Source organism: Pholcus phalangioides, unplaced genomic scaffold, assembly GCF_987345545.1.
Source record: "Pholcus phalangioides strain wild (caught in Gottingen) unplaced genomic scaffold, Ppha-v1.0 ptg000017l_1, whole genome shotgun sequence".
Classification (NCBI taxonomy): domain Eukaryota; kingdom Metazoa; phylum Arthropoda; class Arachnida; order Araneae; family Pholcidae; genus Pholcus; species Pholcus phalangioides.
In genome coordinates, this window is record NW_028301610.1 from 19,565,769 (window position 1) to 19,591,972 (window position 26,204).

The window sequence follows — 26,204 nt, forward strand, 5'->3', positions numbered from 1 at the left end:
GTCTCATTTTCAAAAAGGTCTCTTCGCGTTCTCCTAAAGTCATTCTTCCTCTTTTTCGAGGCTTAGTTCGTCCTGGACTGGAGTATGCTGTAAGGTTTTGGAGACCATACCTACAGAGGGACATAGACTTGGTTGAAGGGGTGCAGAGAAGAGCTACGCGTGTCCTTATTGGCACACAGGGCTTGAGTTATGAAGAAAGACTTCATTTTTTGAATATGTTTACATTGGATGAACGCAGGTGTCGAGGAGATATGATCGAAGTGTTCAAAATTTTCAATGGGATGGATAGGATGGACCATGAACTTTTAGTACACCACCAATCGACTGCTTTTACAAGGGGACACCAGTATCGATTGGTGAGGGACAATGCAAGGTTATGGTGTCGCAGGGAATTTTTCTCCAATAGGGTTGTTAATAAATGGAATAGCTTACCCCCGGAGGTAGTAAATTGTAACACAATTGACACGTTTAAAAAGAAATACGATAAACATGTTGGGGTAAATCGAGAAGCTATCCATTCTTAGAATAAGACAACCATAAGTAATCTTTATGGGCATCGTATAATATTTTATCATGTGTATATATTGTTTGTAATTTGTGTTAATTGCATTTTTAATTGGGTTGCTGTATTTTTGAAACATATGACAACCATATTTTTATGGGCATCTTTTTATCAGCCACCTCGTTGGGCATTTTGCCTGTTGTGGCGTTGTATTTGTATTTGTATTTGTATTTGTTTTGCACCCAGTATGTTATTAACAAATTTCCAGCGCGTTCAGCATTACTCTGACACTTGGTAAATTCGGTTGAGTAGTAGTTCTTCTTGGCAATTCTAATTTTTGATTTAGTTAGTAATGTTACATTTCTGTAAGCTGACTCAACTGAGATGTCATAAGGGTATTTTTTAGTCTTCAGATACAGTTTTTGTGTTTATTTTTTATTAAACAATGAATTTCGTTGGTAACCCACGGTTTCCCATAATTTCTTATAGAAGCATTACTCACATATCTGGATTGATTCTGAACAATAGTGTGTAAAGTAGAAAAAAAGTGATCGAAAACAACTCCACTATGCGAATTATCAGTTTTAAATTTGAAATTTGTAATTTTGAAGATATGTCATAACAGTGTAGTTAATAACTTTCCTTTTCGCTGCTTGCACGACTGTATTAGATTTATTTAAGTTAGGAGAATCAAATTGTGTGTAACTTACAAACAATTGGGTAGTGATCGGTAATATCAGTTTCGATTATGGACGAGTAATATCCATTAATGTTAGATGAATTACGTAAATATATGTGATCGATAGAAGTACCAGATGTGTCTCGTTACATCATTGATCAGTGGTAAAAATACATATCCTGACAATATATGCATGTAATTTGATTCGTCATTTGAATATATATATATTGATATCGTATATCTATATTGATGCCATCGATTAATATGATATTTTTCGAGTACTCAGATAACAGAGTACTCATATCTTTAATTTCTGTCTCTGGAAGGCCCTGGACTTCAACGTTGCATCGACGGGAGTATTGCTGGAGTTCACCGATTTCAATTTGTAGTTTCTTAACATCGGATTTTAGCTGAGAATTCTCAGAGGATAATTCTTGCTGTTTTTCGTGCATATCGGTTATTTGAAGCTGGTACATTTTGTTTTGATCGCTGAGTTCTCTGAATTGATTACATATGAATGTCTTTAACGATTTGATATGAGGTTGGAATGCCTCGTTGATTACGGTAACTACATTTTTCACCTCTTCCGGTGAGCTTTCGACGTCAAATGGGAACACGGTTTGAATGTCGTCAACGGACAATGGTTCTTCAGTATTTTGAGATGCAGTTGTCTGGTTCCGTTGTACAGTCAGATCGTTCGCAGTAAGTTTGGACGATTCTTTACATTTAAGACAGATCCAATTTGTGAGGCGATCTCTTCGGGGTTTTCGAAGCAGATTTTCACAACTGTAATGGAAAGTGTTCTTATATTTACTGCGCTGGATTTTGTCATCAGAAATCGTAATCGTTGTATCACACGTACCATCCGCCATGACAAACGCTCATGTTTATGATGGTTGATCAGAGCTCTCGTTACGTTAATATTAAGTAATTCATTAAAATTTCATCTCACTATGTGTACGTTATCATTCTGAATCTCACACTAGTAATTTTTCAAATAATATCAAAAAAAATAAATAAACACAAATAATAAAAAAAAATAATAATAATAAATTGGTAAATTGGAGCTCTGGAGAAACATGCCCACACCACCGGCTGTTGCCACCGAACCCCTTTATCAGCATAAATATTCATACTTCAAATCGGTAAATTATTGGTTTATTTTATGAGTTAATCCTGATGTGCTAAATTGTGCATTCAACATGGCTGATGTCCAGTTGGACGACAAGCTATTTTAGGAAGATTTGTTTTTCACGTGACCTCTCTCTCTAGCCAACGACTGAGGCTTTCAGTCAGAACCAATCAATCAAAGAGGAAGTGCTTCATGTTCCGAAGAAATGGAATCACAGAAAGTTCAGATGAAGAAGTATCTACAACCATCTCGCCATGATGCATTAAAAGCTGTAGATATGATACGTCGATTCCTATACGCACTCAGGAAAAAGCTGAACAATCGGGGGATAAACTGAACACTGTAGAAGAATTTTTGTTTTCTCTGAGGAAAGAAAAACAAATGATTATACTTGATTATTTTTCATGAGGTACATTTTTTTTATGTTTTGATTCTATTATGAAAATTAAAATTAATGAGAGAATTAGCATTTTATTCAATGGAATTGTTTGAATGCATATAATTACGTACACACAAACGATCGGACAACAATTTAGAGCGAAACCCCGCTAACTCGACATGTTTGTCGATACTTTTGGGATGTCGAGTTACCGAGAATCTACTGTATTCGGTATAACGGATACATCTCCAGCCAGGTGGGGGCCCTGCATAGAGCTTGGCCCATCTTCCTTTGCAGAATCATTGGTCTCCGGCATAGGCGAAGATTGACTTGGAAGTCAATCCAAGTGGGGGGGGGGGGGGCACGATGATGTCAGCTCATATATACATTAGATCAGTCGACTCCACCGTTGAAAGAAATAAGGAATTATAGTGTAAAAACATATACAAAAGAAAAAAACACTTTGAACGCGATTTTCTCAGAATGCAGTTTCTGAGCTCTTCCGCAAGATTTAAAAAAAACTACTGCTCCGAAAATTCTGAAATTTTGTAGAAATGTTTATTTAATATGTGTTAGTAAAATGAATCTCGGATTTAGCAATTGACTGGTGGAAAGTATTTTTAAAAAAATGTTGAATTTAGATTTTTGAAATTTATATATTTTCTCAAACTTTAAAAATTCATGAAATTCTAACGAAACGTCTGATATTCAAGTTCGAGGTTCATTTTACTAACACATGTCAAACAAACATTTCTACAAAATTTCAGAATTTTCGGAGCAGTAGTTTTTTTTTAATCTTGCGGATGAGCTCAGAAACTGCATTCTGAGAAAATCGCGTTCAAAGTGTTTTTTCTTGTATATGTTTTTACACTATAATTCCTTATTTATTTCTTTTATTATGAAAGAACAAATTAACTGATTGACACGAAATTTTTAGTATTTTATTTACGATTGAATTAAGTATTTTTCGAAGTCATGTTTGAAAATTCGACTTCACGACACCCCTTAATATCTAATTCCTGAGATTCCTCACATATCGTGAGGTCATCCAAACGCAATCAAAAAGCGGAAGGTGTATGACATTAAATTCAAATTACCAAATATGAATTAAAATACCTTCTTGAAAAAATTAAATCAATGAAAATTTTTTACATATTTTGAATTATTTGTTTTATTTAATGAAAACTTTTCAAGTTTATGTATATTGTATCAAAATAATTATCAATATAATTATTGTATTGAATGTTTACAAAATAGCTCGATAGATGGCGCTCTAAAAATAGAGTATCCTTGCTGATTCTGTCGAAATACCCTCGTGTATATGTTACGGTAAAAGCCCGAAGATGGTAAAACCTAGGATTTACCGGGAAGACCTAGATTTTACCAAAGCGAGTTGGTAAAAGCCCGAAATACGCTCGTAAACGTTTTCATTTCGGACGTTACCAATCCAAGCCCGTTTTAGATGAATCAATTAACCATCATTAGCCCCTCTTGCCACTTGATTTACTTACTTATTACTTTACTTTAACAGTAGCAGCCCCCTTTTTTTAATGAATCAATGACGCTTATTAATCAATTAATTTATAATTATTTAATATACCTTCATTGAAACTTACGAAATCAAGTTACGAAGTACGAAATCAATTAATTGCTAACATAGCTGCGTCGAAACAGGTAAGTTCATAGTAGTTCATTAATTTATTAGCCAACTATTAATTAATTGTTATTATTGAATAATTAAAATTATCAACAAATTAGTAAGAGACGAAGAAGTTCATTGATGATTAACTGATTCATTGAAAACGGGTTTTGATTTGACTTGGTAAAAGTCCGAAATGAAAACGTTTACAAGCGTATATTTCGGGCTTTTACCAACTCGCCTTGGTGAAACTTAGGTCTTACCGGTAAATCCTAGGTTTTACCAGTCTACGGGCTTTTACCGTGACGTATATAAGATCCAGGGCCCTCCAGCATGACCCTGCTAAAGTGGGCATGTCCACTACGTATGAAATTTATACGTATATAGAAAAACAAAAGCCTAGGCTGCCGCCCCTTACAACCTGCCGCCCGCGTGCACCGCAGTAGTATAGGCTGGTTCGACTCTGGACCACAATCGACATTAGGGAAATGTGTTTCGCGTTTTGATATTCTAAAAATTCTTCATCCGACTCCAATGTCGGCGACCTTTTGTTTTCGAGTGAAGCAAGTCGACTCTCATCACAAGTTCGAGTACAAGAAGTATAATATTTTCTCTACATGAAGTTCATAGCGAAAGAAGATGATGTTAAGTTTAAACATTCATCTCTATGGTTCCTTGTTATTGTTCATAATTTGTAAAACAACTCTATCTTGATAGTATTATTAGTTATCACATTTTCTATATTTCTTGAATATATACTTTTTACTTATCATTCACGAAGAATAGTCAAAATCCATTAGCTTCGTAATCATGAGGATATGGAAAAGTCAATATGCATCACCACGCTTACAAAATTGATTATAGTTACATTTTGCAAACGTAGTGACACAAATTGTTTTCCATACAACAACTCCCATTTTCGAATTAAAGTCCTTCAAATTTATTTTATTTCAAATACAAACATGAAAAGCGCATACATTCAATCGTTTTTATTTTCTTTTTGAGTGACACAATCGGTTGAAAAATTATCACAGGCTTTTCGTATAACAAAAATGAATTTCAGATACAACTGATGTTGAAATATCAAAATTAGTAATATTCTATATAAGAAAATGCAAGTTCCTGTGATTATATACCTCATTATTTTTATTTCATAGACATTTTTACATAAGTTCTATACAAGTTTCACATGCCATGCAATGAAAGTTTCTGAAAATCTTAAAAAATTACATGTCTAAACTGATATTTTGAAAATATCAAAATGTAAAAAATAGCAATGTGAATGATAGTCCGTGATAAAAATCAAAATATAAAAAAAGAACACAGCAAATGATAGTCCATGATTATATACCTCCTCCTTTTCATTATTCTATACAAAAATGTGTTAAGCAGAATGACACATGTTCCAATAACGTATAATATGCATACAATATATATATTACTTTCTCATCAATTCATATATAAAAACTAAATCTCAGTGTGTACTAAATACTAAATCTCTATTATAATGTTTCATACTTTTGATTTAATTTTGCTGAAAAATATTTTATAAAATATTCAAATTAAAATATAAACGTCACTTTTGGACACATTTTTTCAGAAATTTAATCTATACAACAATGAGCATTTGCTACGCTATGAGCTGCATTCAAAAAAAAATATCATTTGAAATTGTTTTTATCGCGGATCGCGCAATTCTTCGAAAATCCACACTGAACAATAGTTGATTGGGAAACTTTTGTTATATTTGAATTGAATATGGTATTCAATACTTCTTCGAATGGCAATTTTGTTGACAACATTACTTCATAAGATTTAGTCAAATTGTTATCAAAAAATGTTCAAATGATTTACAGGTTCTACATAAGCTATCTACATTTTCCTTACATTCAAAAATGTACCAAGACATTTCAGAAGCGTTTCTCGAGATTGATTTTACTTCACGCTCACCCAATGGACCAGGGAAATTTAGTTCTTCGAGTGTGTAGCTATCATTGAACTGAGTGAGGTAGATGAATGCTGATGAAGTTTGAAATTATTTATTTCGGAAATGACCTAAAGAGCTGACATCGATACCATTGACACGTATATATTTTTTATCATAAAAGCAACTCAGACTTAACTTATTTTGTTTTTGTTATATTCTTTTCACATTCACTGCTAACATTTCGACGATAGCGCTTATTCAGTTCAATGTAACTTTTTATCCACGCTTCTTGCTTGAAAGATAATATTTCGTGGATTTTTTTTATCACTAGATCATGACATAAGTAAAATTTGAGATTCCTACAGTGTACTGCATAGTTATTTTTGTCATAGAAATTAGGAACGAGTTTTGTTGTGTAGAGCTTAACTTTATATTAAATTTTTTCATAAGATTAATCTGATAATCCGACATCATGTCTTCTGAAATTTTCAAATGTTCCACAACAAGTGGATATTTATTATGACAGTCATGAAGCTTAGATGGATAATGTAGATCCACCTATAATATATATCCTTCATCCGAATCGTCTGAGATATCCATCAGATTGAAATTCTCTATTTCATAATCAGAGAGAAAGCGAAAGTTTGATATATCGGTAGTTTTTCCATCAATGCTTTACTATTAAGTCCATTTACATCTAACATAATTACGTAGACATTTGGTTTGTTTGAATCATAAGTGTTGGGAATATATTTACTGTTAGCTTTTGCATACCTACGTCCGTTAAAACAAACGCCACCTCGTATCCCCCGTTCTATAAACGAATACATTTCATAGTTTGCAAAGAGTTCTAAATTAACTTTTGAATGCTTCAATTCCCGCTGTCCAGGAGAGTTGGGGGGGATGATAGAAAGCTTACAACTTCGAGCTCGAATACGTCATAAACAGATATCCTGTAATTCTGAAATACTTCAGCTAAAAGGACAACATCAGTAATTTGGTATAATAACAAGTAGTCATAAAAACTTTCACAAGAGAATGATGTCCACACGAGTTTGGCGTGATCGTATTCATCGTTTGTGATGGTTTCTCCAGAAAGTATATTATAAAAACATTCTTTAGTAGGTAAGAGTTCTTTTAATACCGATAGGTCAGAAAAATATGTGAGTATGGGAATATACCTTTCCTTTTTAAGAGGTCGTTCTTTTCAAAACTTCCGAAAATTTTGTTAAATATTTTAAATTCAAGTCCATCGTTAATTCGATTTCTAGTTAGAGCATCCAATGAAGCGTTTAAAAAAGAATAACAATCTATAAACTTTACCTCATCCAAAGTGAAGGATGAAAAGTTTTCAAATGTGCTAGGAATTATTGTGATATTTTTGAACAAGTTAGAGGGAATTTCTTTTAAGATAAAATGAGAGTCATAATTTTTTAAATTATGGATTATTACTGGAGTTGTGTACGTTGTTTGATAAGCAAGGTTACAGCTTTGATTGGCATAACCAATTATACCAAGAGGGAGAGTGTGATGGTGATTACGAACGCGAATGTCACTATGTTGAAATTTTTTTTACAAATATGACACACATTTTTATTAATGGTTTCACTTATTTTATCTTCAAGCGGTAGTATGATTTTCATTCTTTCTATTAGCTTTTTAGAAATTGTTCTTATTGTATGGATGAAGTTGCTCACTGCGTCAACATCACAATAAAAGTTTTGGTAAATATATAGAGTAGAAAAAATTAACATTTGGTAAATATTATCGTTTTCTAGAACTAAAATAAAATATGATATTACTTGGTGAAACTCTAGACGTGTATTGTAAGATTTTTCAGGTGAGGGGATAACCGTTTTAAGTTTCGTTTTTAAACTTTCGAAATCAGCATAAATTACAAACGGATGCTTCACCATTAACTTGAATTCTTTAAAATTGAACTGCGGATTGTCAGGCATTTTTATTGCTTGAGGTTTTTGGTTCATACAAAAAAATTCGTGCGTGTCAAGGGTATGCTTTCGGTGAAAACCGAGGAGGCAGTTCCTACAGAGTAATGATGTAAGCCTGGCTTTGAATATAAAAATCTATTCATGTTGAGAATTAAAAAGAAGTTTTCTTTGAAAAGCAACAAATCTACAAACTTTTCAAACTTGTATTTGCTTATATATAAAGGATAAACATTACTTTCAAATCCGAAAACATTTATAGAGATTTTGTTTAATTTTTCAAAGGTTGGGATTTTAGACATCGTCATAGGAAATTCAAGTTGTTTCATATTGAAATATTTCACATATTTTGTGTACTTTGTAACTCGTTGCTTGTGAGACCGGCAATTACACAATAAATGAAACATAAATTATCACTACATTGAATTATTAGTATAGCTTTTTTGTTATTTAATTTCTCAGGTAGATTTGTATGACACCCACCTCTCCAGTGATGATACACACCAATATGGATGTTAATTTTTTCTACTCTATATATTTTCCAAGCCGAACCTTGAAATATATAAGATTCAATGAGTTTAGAACCTTAGAAAATCCATCTTTCAATTTAGTATTTATTAGATTCACAGTTAGAACTATTTGCGTAGATGAATTGAAATATGCATACCTGAAGTTAGTGTCGGTATCTAAATTCTTGATGAAAATTAGTCAGAATAATAAAAAATTTTATGCTTTGTTGCCTTAAATGAGACTTGATTATTTTCTTGATTTCGCTCTTATTGTTAATTAATGCCCCGAGTGGATCTACTGCATTTTGTAACAATTTTGTGTAGTTTACTATGTACCCATTGAAGGATGATTTTTCGGTTGCAAACATTTTTTGGAAAGGGTACAGCTGTGACATGTAAATTCAAAATTTTACTTCCAAAAACTAGACTTTATAAGCTAGCAAATAAATGAATCGAATATATAATAAAATCACAATTACAATAGTAAATATTATAATGTTCATACCATGTTTCCCATTAATCGATATTATGTAAACATAATGCTAGGTTCTATAATAACAACGAAGTATACACCACTCGCTGTTATATAATCAATATTAAATAGACATCATTCTATAAGCTCTCCCGTCTGAATTAAACAAATCATTCGTATAGTTTCACGAAGTCGGAGACACTTTGTAACCCGTTCATTAGGTTATCCAACATTTCCAAATTCACATTGAATCGATTTGCAAGTCGAAACACTCCTATTTTCGGTGCAATCGACCGAGCCCCGCCTGAAGTGACCGGTCTTTTTCCCAGAAGCCGGGCCGGACTTAGATGGAGTGAAAGGTGCGGTCGCACCGGGCCGCAATTCTTCCAAAAGAAATCCTTCTCTTTTTCAGCAGATGTTTTGGAAATTTTTGATTAAAATTTAATTTTTTTCCCATCAAACTATGGGAAATAGTCAATAATAAAATCAAATAATCAATATATCAATCAAATTCACAGTCAAATAATCAATATTACTGATTGTGAAAGGAGGTTTTCAGTTAGAAGCCCTTATATAATATCATTTTTAGTGTTATTAGGTATGGCATTAGCTAATTTCAAACAGGAAAGAGTATGCAGGTGTGACCTTTCTTTCTGCCATTAAAGATATAACAGGGCTACATCAAAAAAAAAAAAAACCCAAAAAATTAACCAAACAAAAAGGACACCACAAAAGAAATCTAGTCATTTTTTCCCATGACAACCTCCCCTCTCGTTGGACTTACCATCTGGTCTGAACGTACCAATAGTGCGCGCAATGTGTTTCAACCGGTGGTGCTTCCATTAGCCATAGTAGCCTGTGGCATGGACATCTCTAGATGACGACTGCCCCGGAGTGAGGTAACTTCGATTGTCCTTCCGAGTGTTAATTGCATACCTTCCTGGGAACTGTCATATGTTTCCCTAAGGAGGAAGGCAGTAGTGTGACTTTCCGGGCAGACTTTTCCTTGGAGCCCTTCTTGAAAGGGTTTCTATTAAGCAAAAAAGTGTAAATTTTTTGGAGTACCCCATTCGGTTCGGGGCCCTGGGGCAGTTCCCCGGTTGCCCCAGCCTAGTCACGGCCCTGCTAGGGAGGCTTGAAAACTTCTTAGAAATTTCGTAACACCATAATCTGAGAATCATTCTCTCATATATTCCAGAAGACGGATATAAAATGTATGAATTCTAAATTTCGACAATTTTTAGAACTAAACTTTTTTTTTCGAAAAACGATTTTTTTTCTCAATCTAATTACTCATTTAGTACAGTACCGACATTGGAGATATTTTGTTTCATGAACAGAGGGTTCCTGCATAAAAACATTTAAGAGCACAAAGGTCTGAAAATTTATGATGTAGGCTATGATGTTGCTTGCAGCTCCTCTGATAAGAAAATGTTCATTCTCTGTAGTAGCCATTCATTCTCTGATAAGAAAATGTGTTTGCCAACTATTAAATAAATTATATCTCAGGTTTAGTAATAGTATGCCCTTGTATAGTCAACCTATACAAGGGCATCTTTTTGAGTTTCAAGTTTGTAATATCAATATATTTGAATATTCAATCTTGGATATTATTTGTGGCAAGAAAAATCTTGGTTTTAAACAAGTAATAAGATCGGAGTGCTCATATATAATGAATCCCACTTAAAGCGTTTTTCAAAAACTCGTCATAAAAAACGTTGTAGGCGGGAAAACGCTTTAAACAAGAAATTTCAAGTGTTAGTAAAAGTTAGAATTACGAAAATAAGTCGTGCGCAGCGAGAACTTTCCAAGCGGGAACGTTAAACGGAATACACTTTATTTTTGTCTGAATCCCAGTACTTGATTCCTTTACCACTATTATTTACATTAGTTGAGCAGCAACAACTATAAAAGATTCGAAAAATGATCAAAGTTATCGAATTGTAACATATCTTTGATAAAGATGATGAAACACTTTAAAAGTACATTGGGCCCTCCCCGTATTTGCGGTTTCCGTATTCGTGGGTTTTTTTCCTTTATTTTAAATTTTTTTTGCCAATACTCAGCAATCGTCGCATTCACGTGTTTTTTTAATAAAATTTGAGTTGTGCGTGTTTAGGATGTCTCATTCTTCTAAATGCTACTGATAATGCTTCGAAAAATCAAAAAAAGTGAAAACTTTACACGGAAAATTGGATATATATTGACTATGTTTGGCGAAAGTAAGTCAAATTGCTGTATTGCTGTACTGTGGCCCGCCATTACAGAATCAACTAATCTACTGTAAGATATATCAAGAAAAAGGAATCTGAAATTCGAGCTCCCGTGACCGTAGCTGCTGCACCTTTGCATCGCCTACGGGATCCATGTGTTTCTCGTACAAAAAATGCTGTAGTTTATTTTGTGGGTACAAGATTGCTACAAAAAAAAAATCCAATTGATTGCAATATTGTAACGGAAAAGGCGAAAAATTTTTACTGTTCTATAAAGGAAAGGGCTGATGAAATGTCCATCTCATCAGAATTTTATGCGCGTAAAGGGTGGTTTCATAGATGGAACCGCTCACAACCGCACTAATGCAAAGCAACTTACTTCCGTTCCCTCAAAAGAGACAGGGTTGTGTCGGAAAAAGTTAACAAAGATTTATAGCAGTGGTCCCCCTAGCCCCGTGCTCGCAAGTATCGAATCACTCGCGTCGTTCTCCCCATGACGACAGCTATCAACACGATGTAACGTACATCCAGACCAACCTTGACCCCCGCTCTGTCCCCATAGGGGATATAAGCTGTTTCCCACAAGGACATGGGTCAAGGTGGAAAAACACTGTCAGAAAATGAACCGGACAAGGCGCGCAAACCAAGCCAACAGCATCAGCGCCCCGCCAAATCCAACCCCGCATCCGAGCCACGCAAGCGAGGATGTAACGTACAAGCCATTTGACTTAGATAACTGAACCCGATGACTAGAGGGAAAAATTGGCATATAAGGGCCGGAGGCCGCAGACTGGGATTTCAAAAGAAGTGTGGAAAAGACTTGTGGGACAAGTAAGAAGTCGGCATGTTGAAGCGGGAGAGATTTGAGAATGGGGTCTAAATACTTGATGATATGAAGAAGAAACGGCAAACCGAAATCACAATATTCTTTCAGAAAACATTGAAAACAATTGCGGCACCCTCTTTTACATTCCCTTCTCAGGGCGGTCTTAAGAGCATCATGGGGCGCCCGGGCCAAGTGGTTTTTCTGAGGCCCTAGTTGGTAACTTCTCGAAACATTCAATTGCTTCTCGTTTTTGTGACGCCCCTCTACTCTTGAGGGGCCCGTGCGTTAAGACGGCACTGGCGGGCCACTTAATGGTATAATCTGGGAGAGTGCCGCAGGTAACTTATGTGATGTATGAATGTGCCGCGGGACTCTTGGGTGATCTAAAACTGTGCCTTTTTTGAGCAAATTGAATGACCTGGACTTGAGCCAAGGGTTACTTAAGTCATTCAGATCTGCGAAGTAATTTAAAACTGTTCCACAGGAGTTCAGTAATTTAAAACTGGGCCGCGGGAGTCTGATTGATCTAAAACTGCGCCGCGGCCCAATCAAATGGTCTAGAAGTGTGCCACGAGTCACTCGAGCAATCTGGAACAGCAACGGGTGACTCAAGTCATCTGTAAATGTGCCGCAGGTCGCTTAAGTTATCTGGAAATTTGCCACGGGACGCTCAAGTCATATGAAACTGTGCAGAGCTGGTCACTTAAGTGATGTGGAACTGCACCGCGGGCTGCTGAAGTGATGTGGAACTGCACCGCGGGCTGCTGAAGTGATGTGGAACTGCACCGCGGGCTGCTGAAGTGATCTGGAACTACACCACAGGTCATTTGAGTGATGTGGGAATGAGCTACGGGCCACCTGAGTAATCTGAAACTGTGCCTAGGGGCATTTGGGTGATCAGTAATATGCCGAGGAAAGTGCTCCGGAAGTGTGTCGTGGATCTCTTGAGCGATCTACAAATATGCCGCAGATTAGATCACTGAAGTGATGCAAGACTCACGGGTCACTTAATTAAGTTATCTGAAAACGTACCGCGTGCGGGGTGAGTGTCTGGAACTGCGCCGCCGGTCATTAGAGAGGGGGCGGGGGGGGGCAACTGCCCCGGGAGGCAAAATTTAGGGGACGGCAGTTTCAGGTGAGAAAAAAGAACACCATTACAAAATTATCGAATTTTAAAGTTGTGGGGGCGGCAAAGTAATGTTTGCCCCGGACGGCAAAAATCCTAGTTACGGACCTGGCTGAGAGTGTGCTAAAACCAGAAAATCCTATCCCTGATTTGTGGGCCACCTGGAATAATATCCCCCCTCCATTGTTAATAAGACCTCTATAGCGCCACTTTAGTGATCTTGAATGTTTCACGGATCCTTCAAGTGATCTGGAAATGTGTTGCGGGTCGCTAAAGTGCTCTAGAAATGTTTCCGGGCCGCTTAAATGCTCTAGAAATATGTAACGGGCCGTTTAAGCGCTCTGAAGTTTGTTTTAAGGCGGACATCTTCAACCTGTTGCTCGCGAGCACCGTGGTGCTCCCCTGAAACACAAAGAGTGCTCAATGCTCATGCCACATTTCGTGCTCGCGAGAAGTTTTCAATTAAATATCCTGTAAAAATTGCATTCAAGAATTAAGATTATGCGGATTCCAATCATACAGATGGAACGTTGCATTAAAGCAGTGATTCTCAACCGGTGCTCCGCGGAGCCCTTAAGGTTCCGTGTGCACTCGCCAGGGTCTCCGCGGCATCACGGGGAAAAAAAAAGTAAATTTGAAAAAAATAATTTTAAATATTTTTAAATAATAAATATAAATCAGTAACTGATGAATATAAATAAAAAACAGGCCTACGGGGCCCCCATCGTAGAAACCTATGTACCAGAAATGGTTTCGTGAGTCAAAAAGGGTTGAGAACCACTGACTTGAAGCCTACATGCCCAACTCATGGCCCGTGGGGCCTAATCGAAGTATCATGATGTGGCCCACGACCTCGAACGCCAATTATATGAAAGTGAACTAAGCGGCACATCATGTCACTTAAGTGGCCCGCGGCATATTAACAGATGACTTAAGTGGCCCGCGGCATATTAACAGATGACTTAAGTGGCCCACACACAGTTGCAGATCACATCAGCGGACCGTGGAATGTTAACAGATCACATCAGCGGACCGTGGAATGTTAACAGATCACTCAAGTGACCCGCGGCATATTTCCAAATCACTTAAGCACGGAACCCGCAGTATATTTACAAATAGTGAAAATTCAGTGAAAAAAAAAAAAGGTCACTTCAGTGAAAAAATAGACATGGTCCAACTGCAGGTGCCCTGGGGTGTCAGAGACGACGGAGCACTGAAAGGATTCCCACAAAAATGGACACAGTGGACCAAGGGCGTAGCGAAGGGGGAGGGGGGACTTGGGGGTCTGGTCCCCCCCCCCCCCCCCGAAATGTGAGAAAATGACCGAAAAAAGGGAATTCATTGTTCAAATTCAATGTTCTGTCCCTTTGGTCCCCCCCGGAAATGAAAGTGCCCCCCCCCCGAACGAAATTGCTGGCAACGCCCCTGCAGTGGACCTCAATAAACAAGAAAGCTGCTTGAAATTCTAGGAAAAGTCCCTCCCCTCCAAACCATGGAGGAAAGAATAACTCCTCCTTATTATTCTTTCCTCCATGCCTCCAAACAGTGATTCAACGCCCCTCCGAGCAGTCCGTATGGTGGCGCCGCCAACTTGGAAACTGTAAAATAAAATTTTGTAGAACATTCGAAGTTTTTCTACGAGGGTTATAAATAGTCTGGCGCTCACAAGATGGCAGGCTGAACGAGATTTTAGAGAGATTCGATAAGCAGTCAGTTGTGTTTAAACTGCGAGAAAATTGTTAGCTCGAAAAATTAGCTGCGAGAAAATTAATTAGCCTGTAAATACGAGTAAATTGCTGTTCTGTAAATAAATCTGTGTTTGTCCGTCGAAGCGCTTCTTGTTTTGCAATCCCGAAATCTTGCGGAAAATTATCCGGAACAATATATTATTATATACCGTAATCAATTTCTGTTAATTTCAATTTCTGTTTTCAATGTTTCCTAATTTTGTGAAAATGAGCTAAGTGGCAAATTTTCTGATCACTCAAGTAGGCCCATGGCACACACACAGCGATCCGTGGCACATTTAGAGATCCCTTGACTGGCATGTGGCGCAGATTTAGAGCACTTGAGCGGCCCCCAGTGCGGCGCTACATCAGTCAAGTTACCCGCGGCACATTCCCAGACCACTTGAGTGATTTGCGGCATAATTACGAATCACTCGAGTGATGCTGACGCAATTCCAGAGCACTTGAGAGGCTAGGACACATTTACAGATCACTTGAAGGTTCCGCGGAACATTTAGAGATCACTAAAGTCGTTCTACTTATGTTAATTCAGTTGCCGACAAACTAGGGAAAGGTTTTTCTCGATTTTGGCACACAGAGTAAACGTACCATTAAGAATATTTCATTTTTTTTTATAAAGGGTGGTTGATTGCGTAAGCATTATTTAAATCCCAAACTCCCCCATTGTCATCAAAAGTCGGCAAATCGGAAATCCTCCTCCCCATCGATGCTGACGTAATACTTGAAAGACTCCTCTGTATGCTGCTATGGTATTGCCATTGAAATTTAATTTTCACTTTTTCTGAACACCTAGAGCCAAAATTTGATGGAACCAACTCCAGATTCGGAATCGTCGCCCCCGAGTCATACTAAAATCACTGAAATGTCTGCCAATTATTTACTTTGTTTATAACTCCCACTTTCAATGTGAATTGTACGCGGCTGCTATGGCATTTATTACCATTGAAATTTCATTTTCACGATAACCATCGAGCTTTTTGAAAATTGGTTCCTGAAATCTGAAGAGGGCCACCATTTAAACAGAGAACAGGCAAAAGAAATAATTATTAGTTTAAATTTATTACAAAAAAATATCCCAGATATATGTGCACACACAACTGAAGCAAAGCTCACGTCTCCATTAAGAACGAGGACCACTACTCACCGGCCGTCGCGATGCTTTGTTTTACAGTCGGATTCCCTCAGGCCGTGCAAGTTCTGCGTCGGCCGTTGGCCACCCGCCGAAGCCTCGGGAAACTCTCTCTGCGGAGAGTCCCTCCCGGCTCAGCTGCGACATTCCACGGGATAGTACCGACACTGGTCCAGGTTCGACTCGCATCCGCCGGAGCGGACGGTCTCGCCCAGTCCCGGTGAAGCGTCGAAACCGCTTCGGGACGCAGCTCGACGGGCCCGACCCTCCGATCCAATCCTCCTCCGGAGTTACGGAGACATCTTGCCGGATTCCTTTACCTACATTGGCCCGTCGACTAGAGGCTGTTCATCTCGGATATGGGTACGGCCGGGCACGAAAATCACACCTTTCCCTCGCCTTTTCAATGGCCGGCGGGAACGCTCCGTACACCGCAAGAGTCGCGGTGCTTTACGGATCCTTGGCGCAGATCTCTGAACGGGACATAACACCAAACATGGCCTCCGACCTGCCACTTGCGGAATATAAGCGGATTAAATTGCGGCTGGGTCATGCTGGAAGAAATCTCCTGGCCTCCGGGACAGACGAACATGCACCGAATCGCAAGCCACCCAGTCCGCCCCCGCCCATTCCAGCCAGCAGCAGCAGTCGCACTCCTGAAGCTTGCTGGAAATCCCCGTCAGATAAGAGCACAGGTGGACAGCCCGCCAGCATCGCATTACCAGATCTCCGAACCACCAGAAACATCCCTGTGGCCCTCGGCGGCTACTAGAATGCCTCGTTTCGGAACGTTTTTCGCCACTCCCTAAAACTAATACATGTGTAACTGCTGTTCACATGGAAGACGGAGGACCACGGATACCTCCCAGATTTTCGAAAATTTTTTCAATGGTGGCCGTCTTGAGATTTTAGGAACCAGAGAACAGGCAGAAGAAATAATTATTAGTTCAAATTTCTGACATAAAAGTCCCATCTATTTAAACACAACCGAAGCACGACGCAAGTCTATTTTAACATCGAGGACCACGGAAACCTCCGAGATTTTCGAAAATTGGTTCCTGAAATCTCAAGACGGCCGCCATTCGAACAGAGAACAGGCAGAAGAAATAATTATTAGTTCAAATTTCTGACATAAAAGTCCCCTCTATTTAAACACAACCGAAGCACGACGAAAGTCTATTTTAACATCGAGGACCACGGAAACCTCCGAGATTTTCGAAAATTGGTTCCTGAAGTCTCAAGACGGCCACCATTCAAACAGAGAACCGACAAAAGAAATAATTATTAGTTCAAATTTCTTACATAAAAGTCCCATCTATTTAAACACAACCGAAGCACGACGCAAGTCTATTTTAACATCGAGGACCACGGAAACCTCCGAGATTTTCGAAAATTGGTTCCTGAAATCTCAAGACGGCCGCCATTCGAACAGAGAACCGACAAAAGAAATAATTATTAGTTCAAATTTCTTCCATAAAAGTCCCATCTATTTAAACACAACCGAAGCACGACGCAAGTCTATCTTAACATCGAGGACCACGGAAACCTCCGAGATTTTCGAAAATTGGTTCCTGAAGTCTCAAGACGGCCACCATTCGAACAGAGAACCGACAAAAGAAATAATTATTAGTTCAAATTTCTGACAAAAGTCCCATCTATTTAAACACAACCGAAGCACGACGCAAGTCTATTTTAACATCGAGGACCACGGAAACCTCCGAGATTTTCGAAAATTGGTTCCTGAAGTCTCAAGACGGCCACCATTCGAACAGAGAACCGACAAAAGAAATAATTATTAGTTCAAATTTCTTCCATAAAAGTCCCATCTATTTAAACACAACCGAAGCACGACGCAAGTCTATTTTAACATCGAGGACCACGGAAACCTCCGAGATTTTCGAAAATTGGTTCCTGAAGTCTCAAGACGGCCACCATTCGAACAGAGAACCGACAAAAGAAATAATTATTAGTTCAAATTTCTTCCATAAAAGTCCCATCGATTTAAACACAACCGAAGCACGACGCAAGTCTATTTTAACATCGAGGACCACGGAAACCTCCGAGATTTTCGAAAATTGGTTCCTGAAGTCTCAAGACGGCCACCATTCGAACAGAGAACCGACAAAAGAAATAATTATTAGTTCAAATTTCTTCCATAAAAGTCCCATCGATTTAAACACAACCGAAGCACGACGCAAGTCTATTTTAACATCGAGGACCACGGAAACCTCCGAGAATTTCGAAAATTGGTTCCTGAAGTCTCAAGACGGCCACCATTCGAACAGAGAACAGGCAGAAGAAATAATTATTAGTTCAAATTTCTGACATAAAAGTCCCATCTATTTAAACACAACCGAAGCACGACGCAAGTCTATTTTAACATCGAGGACCACGGAAACCTCCGAGATTTTCGAAAATTGGTTCCTGAAGTCTCAAGACGGCCACCATTCGAACAGAGAACCGACAAAAGAAATAATTATTAGTTCAAATTTCTTACATAAAAGTCCCATCTATTTAAACACAACCGAAGCACGACGCAAGTCTATTTTAACATCGAGGACCACGGAAACCTCCGAGATTTTCGAAAATTGGTTCCTGAAGTCTCAAGACGGCCACCATTCGAACAGAGAACCGACAAAAGAAATAATTATTAGTTCAAATTTCTTCCATAAAAGTCCCATCGATTTAAACACAACCGAAGCACGACGCAAGTCTATTTTAACATCGAGGACCACGGAAACCTCCGAGATTTTCGAAAATTGGTTCCTGAAGTCTCAAGACGGCCACCATTCGAACAGAGAACCGACAAAAGAAATAATTATTAGTTCAAATTTCTGACATAAAAGTCCCATCTATTTAAACACAACCGAAGCACGACGCAAGTCTATTTTAACATCGAGGACCACGGAAACCTCCGAGAATTTCGAAAATTGGTTCCTGAAGTCTCAAGACGGCCACCATTCGAACAGAGAACAGGCAGAAGAAATAATTATTAGTTCAAATTTCTGACATAAAAGTCCCATCTATTTAAACACAACCGAAGCACGACGCAAGTCTATTTTAACATCGAGGACCACGGAAACCTCCGAGATTTTCGAAAATTGGTTCCTGAAGTCTCAAGACGGCCACCATTCGAACAGAGAACCGACAAAAGAAATAATTATTAGTTCAAATTTCTGACATAAAAGTCCCATCTATTTAAACACAACCGAAGCACGACGCAAGTCTATTTTAACATCGAGGACCACGGAAACCTCCGAGATTTTCGAAAATTGGTTCCTGAAGTCTCAAGACGGCCACCATTCGAACAGAGAACCGACAAAAGAAATAATTATTAGTTCAAATTTCTTACATAAAAGTCCCATCTATTTAAACACAACCGAAGCACGACGCAAGTCTATTTTAACATCGAGGACCACGGAAACCTCCGAGATTTTCGAAAATTGGTTCCTGAAGTCTCAAGACGGCCACCATTCGAACAGAGAACAGGCAGAAGAAATAATTATTAGTTCAAATTTCTGACATAAAAGTCCCATCTATTTAAACACAACCGAAGCACGACGCAAGTCTATTTTAACATCGAGGACCACGGAAACCTCCGAGAATTTCGAAAATTGGTTCCTGAAGTCTCAAGACGGCCACCATTCGAACAGAGAACCGACAAAAGAAATAATTATTAGTTCAAATTTCTTACATAAAAGTCCCATCTATTTAAACACAACCGAAGCACGACGCAAGTCTATTTTAACATCGAGGACCACGGAAACCTCCGAGATTTTCGAAAATTGGTTCCTGAAGTCTCAAGACGGCCACCATTCGAACAGAGAACCGACAAAAGAAATAATTATTAGTTCAAATTTCTTACATAAAAGTCCCATCTATTTAAACACAACCGAAGCACGACGCAAGTCTATTTTAACATCGAGGACCACGGAAACCTCCGAGATTTTCGAAAATTGGTTCCTGAAGTCTCAAGACGGCCACCATTCGAACAGAGAACCGACAAAAGAAATAATTATTAGTTCAAATTTCTTACATAAAAGTCCCATCTATTTAAACACAACCGAAGCACGACGCAAGTCTATTTTAACATCGAGGACCACGGAAACCTCCGAGAATTTCGAAAATTGGTTCCTGAAGTCTCAAGACGGCCACCATTCGAACAGAGAACCGACAAAAGAAATAATTATTAGTTCAAATTTCTTACATAAAAGTCCCATCTATTTAAACACAACCGAAGCACGACGCAAGTCTATTTTAACATCGAGGACCACGGAAACCTCCGAGATTTTCGAAAATTGGTTCCTGAAGTCTCAAGACGGCCACCATTCGAACAGAGAACCGACAAAAGAAATAATTATTAGTTCAAATTTCTTCCATAAAAGTCCCATCTATTTAAACACAACCGAAGCACGACGCAAGTCTATTTTAACATCGAGGACCACGGAAACCTCCGAGATTTTCGAAAATTGGTTCCTGAAGTCTCAAGACGGCCACCATTCGAACAGAGAACCGACAAAAGAAATAATTATTAGTTCAAATTTCTTACATAAAAGTCCCATCTATTTAAACACAACCGAAGCACGACGCAAGTCTATTTTAACATCGAGGACCACGGAAACCTCCGAGATTTTCGAAAATTGGTTCCTGAAGTCTCAAGACGGCCACCATTCGAACAGAGAACAGGCAGAAGAAATAATTATTAGTTCAAATTTCTGACATAAAAGTCCCATCTATTTAAACACAACCGAAGCACGACGCAAGTCTATTTTAACATCGAGGACCACGGAAACCTCCGAGATTTTCGAAAATTGGTTCCTGAAGTCTCAAGACGGCCACCATTCGAACAGAGAACCGACAAAAGAAATAATTATTAGTTCAAATTTCTTCCATAAAAGTCCCATCGATTTAAACACAACCGAAGCACGACGCAAGTCTATTTTAACATCGAGGACCACGGAAACCTCCGAGATTTTCGAAAATTGGTTCCTGAAGTCTCAAGACGGCCACCATTCGAACAGAGAACCGACAAAAGAAATAATTATTAGTTCAAATTTCTGACATAAAAGTCCCATCTATTTAAACACAACCGAAGCACGACGCAAGTCTATTTTAACATCGAGGACCACGGAAACCTCCGAGATTTTCGAAAATTGGTTCCTGAAGTCTCAAGACGGCCACCATTCGAACAGAGAACCGACAAAAGAAATAATTATTAGTTCAAATTTCTTCCATAAAAGTCCCATCGATTTAAACACAACCGAAGCACGACGCAAGTCTATTTTAACATCGAGGACCACGGAAACCTCCGAGAATTTCGAAAATTGGTTCCTGAAGTCTCAAGACGGCCACCATTCGAACAGAGAACCGACAAAAGAAATAATTATTAGTTCAAATTTCTGACATAAAAGTCCCATCTATTTAAACACAACCGAAGCACGACGCAAGTCTATTTTAACATCGAGGACCACGGAAACCTCCGAGATTTTCGAAAATTGGTTCCTGAAGTCTCAAGACGGCCACCATTCGAACAGAGAACCGACAAAAGAAATAATTATTAGTTCAAATTTCTTCCATAAAAGTCCCATCGATTTAAACACAACCGAAGCACGACGCAAGTCTATTTTAACATCGAGGACCACGGAAACCACCGAGCTTTTCGAAAATTGGTTCCTGAAGTCTCAAGACGGCCACCATTCGAACAGAGAACCGACAAAAGAAATAATTATTAGTTCAAATTTCTTCCATAAAAGTCCCATCGATTTAAACACAACCGAAGCACGACGCAAGTCTATTTTAACATCGAGGACCACGGAAACCTCCGAGATTTTCGAAAATTGGTTCCTGAAGTCTCAAGACGGCCACCATTCGAACAGAGAACCGACAAAAGAAATAATTATTAGTTCAAATTTCTTCCATAAAAGTCCCATCGATTTAAACACAACCGAAGCACGACGCAAGTCTATTTTAACATCGAGGACCACGGAAACCTCCGAGAATTTCGAAAATTGGTTCCTGAAGTCTCAAGACGGCCACCATTCGAACAGAGAACCGACAAAAGAAATAATTATTAGTTCAAATTTCTGACATAAAAGTCCCATCTATTTAAACACAACCGAAGCACGACGCAAGTCTATTTTAACATCGAGGACCACGGAAACCTCCGAGATTTTCGAAAATTGGTTCCTGAAGTCTCAAGACGGCCACCATTCGAACAGAGAACCGACAAAAGAAATAATTATTAGTTCAAATTTCTTCCATAAAAGTCCCATCGATTTAAACACAACCGAAGCACGACGCAAGTCTATTTTAACATCGAGGACCACGGAAACCACCGAGCTTTTCGAAAATTGGTTCCTGAAGTCTCAAGACGGCCACCATTCGAACAGAGAACCGACAAAAGAAATAATTATTAGTTCAAATTTCTGACATAAAAGTCCCATCTATTTAAACACAACCGAAGCACGACGCAAGTCTATTTTAACATCGAGGACCACGGAAACCTCCGAGATTTTCGAAAATTGGTTCCTGAAGTCTCAAGACGGCCACCATTCGAACAGAGAACCGACAAAAGAAATAATTATTAGTTCAAATTTCTTACATAAAAGTCCCATCGATTTAAACACAACCGAAGCACGACGCAAGTCTATTTTAACATCGAGGACCACGGAAACCTCCGAGATTTTCGAAAATTGGTTCCTGAAGTCTCAAGACGGCCACCATTCGAACAGAGAACCGACAAAAGAAATAATTATTAGTTCAAATTTCTTCCATAAAAGTCCCATCGATTTAAACACAACCGAAGCACGACGCAAGTCTATTTTAACATCGAGGACCACGGAAACCTCCGAGATTTTCGAAAATTGGTTCCTGGAATCTCAAGACGGCCACCATTCGAACAGAGAACCGACAAAAGAAATAATTATTAGTTCAAATTTCTTACATAAAACTCCCATATATTTAAACACAACCGAAGCACGGCACGGCGGACGACTCTCGGTTGATGGAGTCGGAATAAGAAGGCAGGAGGGAGATGTGCGAAACACGACGCGGCCATCGCGCGCCGCTCGGGGGAGGTCTCGACCTCGGATCGGATTTTCCTAGAACTGATACCTGGTTGATATGCTCACTCGAGTGAGACCCTCGAGGACTGAGGTGGAGTAGGGTTCCATGTGATCAGCAGTTCAACCTGGGTCAGTCGGTCCTTGGGAATCGGCAAAAGATGTTCCGAAGCGGGGCATTGTAGCAGCCGGTCTGTCCCGCTGCGATCGAAAGGGAAAGGGGTTAATATTCCCCTACCGGGACACGAAGATTGGGGCCTCCGTGCCCCCGGTGCGGTAACGCAACCCAACTCGTTGACGTCGGCGGGAACTCCGTGAGAGTGGAAGCGGCATGGAAGCGGCCCGTCGACAGATATGCGCTAAGGATCCGTAAAGCACCGCGGCGTTTGCGGTGTCGCCGTCGGCCCTTTAAAAAGCGAGGGAGAGGTGTGATTTTCGTGCCCGGCCGTACCCATATTCGCAGCAGGTCTCCGAGGTGAACAGCCTCTAGTCGACGGGACAATGTAGGTAAGGGAAGTCGGCAAGACGGATCCGTAACTTACGGTCCAAAGTGGGTTCGGCGCTGCACCGGTACTGGGCAAGACCGTCCGCTCCAGCGGATGCGAGTCGAGCTTGGATCCAGCGTCGGTGCCATCCCGTGGAATGCCGCAGCTGCGCCGGGAGAGTAGTCTCCGCAGAGGGAGCCCCGTGAGGCTTCGGCGGGCGGCCTACGACCGTCACAGAACTGGCACGGACCGAGGGAATCCGACCGTCTAATTAAAACAAAGCATCGCGACTGCCGGTGAGCGGTGTTGACGCGATGTGATTGATTTCTGCCCAGTGCTCTGAATGTCAAAGTAGTCATATGCTTGTTTCAAAGACTAAGCCATGCATGTCTAAGTACAGGCTTTAACAAAGTGAGACCGCGAATGGCTCGTTAAATCAATTATGGTTCCTTAGATCGTACCACGTTACTTAGATAATTGTGATAATTCTAGAGCTAATACATGCAACATGCGCGAGGGGGCCGAGCGCTTTTATTAGACCAAGATCAATCCGTCATCCTCTGGGGCGACGGCATTCGGTGACGACTCTGGATAACTTTGGGCCGATCGCACGGGCACGTTCCGGCGACGTATCTTTCAAGTGTCTGCCTTATGTACTGTCGGTGGTAGGTAACGCGCCTACCATGGTCGTAACGGGTGACGGGGAATCAGGGTTCGATTCCGGAGAGGGAGCCTGAGGAACGGCTACCACATCCAAGGAAGGCAACATGCGCGCAAATTACCCACTCCCGGCACGGGGAGGTAGTGACGAAAAATAACGATACGGGACTCTCTCGCGACCCCGTAATCGGAATGAGAGGTTCTTAAATCCTCCGGCGAGGATCCATTGGAGGGCAAGTCTGGTGCCAGCAGCCGCTGCAATTCCAGCTCCAATAGCGTATATTAAAGTTGTTGCGGTTAAAAAGCTCGTAGTTGGATCTCGTTCCCGGGGTCGCGGTCCGCTAGACGGCGGTAAACCGCGGCCGACCGGACGTCACAGGCCGCGTCCCCGCGATGGCCTTCGCTGGCTGTCGCGGGTGACCGGCGAGTTTACTCAGGGCAGGCGAAGAACGGATAATAGTGCATGGAATAATGGAACAGGACCTCGGTTCTATTCTGCTGGTCTCCGGAAATGACGGTAATAATTAAGGGGGACGGACGGGGCATTCGTATCGCGGCGCTAGAGGTGAATTCTTGGACCGCCGTGAGACGAACTACTGCGAAAGCATTTGCCAAGAACGTTTTCATTAATCAAGAACGAAAGTCAGAGGTTCGAAGGCGATCAGATACCGCCCTAGTTCTGACCATAAACGATGCGACCGGCGATCCGCCCGAGTTCCTGAAATGACTCGGCGGGCAACTTCCGAGAAACCAGAGTGTTTTGGTTCCGGGGGGAAGTATGGTTGCAAAGCTGAAACAAAGGAATTGACGAAAGGGCATCATCTTTAGGAGTGGAGCCTGCGGCTTAATTTTACTCAACACAAGAAAACTCACCCGGCCCGGGCACCGGAAGGATTGACAGCAGAGGCAGATTCGAGGGCTTGCAGTCGAGGGCGTCCCCTTAATGTCCGTCGTGTGGGTTTTGCTAAAGCTTCCGAGCGGTGCTTTACGGATCCTTGGAGCAGATCTCTGGACGGAACTGTGTTGAGAAGCCCACAATGGGTGCTAACTCCCATAGAAGGGGAGTAAAATTATTACAATGAATCTGCAAAAAAGGTGAAAGCCTTAAAGCAATAAATCGCTAGCAGACGGCGAAGATATACGAAGGTGGTATGAAGCGCTACTACAGCGCAATTGGGACCCCAATGAACCAAGTACGGCTCTATATCAACAACGAGGACCACGGAAACCTTCGAGATTTTCGAAAATTCGTTCCTGAAATATCAAGACGGCCACCATTGAGTTCAAATTTCTTACAAAAAAATCCCAGATATATGTGCACAACCGAAGCAAAGCTTACGTCTCCATTAAGAACGAGGACCACTACTGACCGGCGGTCGCGATGCTTTGTTTTAATTATAGTCGGATGCCATCGGTCCGTGCAAGTTCTGCGTCGGCCATAACACCAAACATGGTCCCCGCTCTGTCCCTTGCGGGATATAAGCGGATTACCTTGCGGCTGGGCCATGCTGGAAGAACTCTCCTGACATCCGGGCCCGGCGAACATCCCCCGACTCGCAAGCCGCCGGGACCCCACTCCATCCCGAGCAGCCACACTCCGGGAAGCTCCGGAAACCTCCGATGGTCAAGAAGGAGCGCAGGTGGACCGCCCGCCAGATCTCCGACCTAGCAAAAACATTCCGACGGCCCTCGGCTCCACTAGACCACGAAAGAACACCCCCGTCCGCCACTCATCGCCCAAAGGAGCAACAGAACGAAACCAAACGTCCGT

At 40.3% G+C, this 26,204-nt stretch overlaps 1 pseudogene; it reads left to right on the forward strand.

Moving 5' to 3' along the window:
* The first annotated feature begins 24,112 nt into the window (after positions 1-24,112).
* On the forward strand, positions 24,113-25,202 carry LOC149072501 (small subunit ribosomal RNA; annotated as a pseudogene).
* Positions 25,203-26,204: the final 1,002 nt, after the last annotated feature.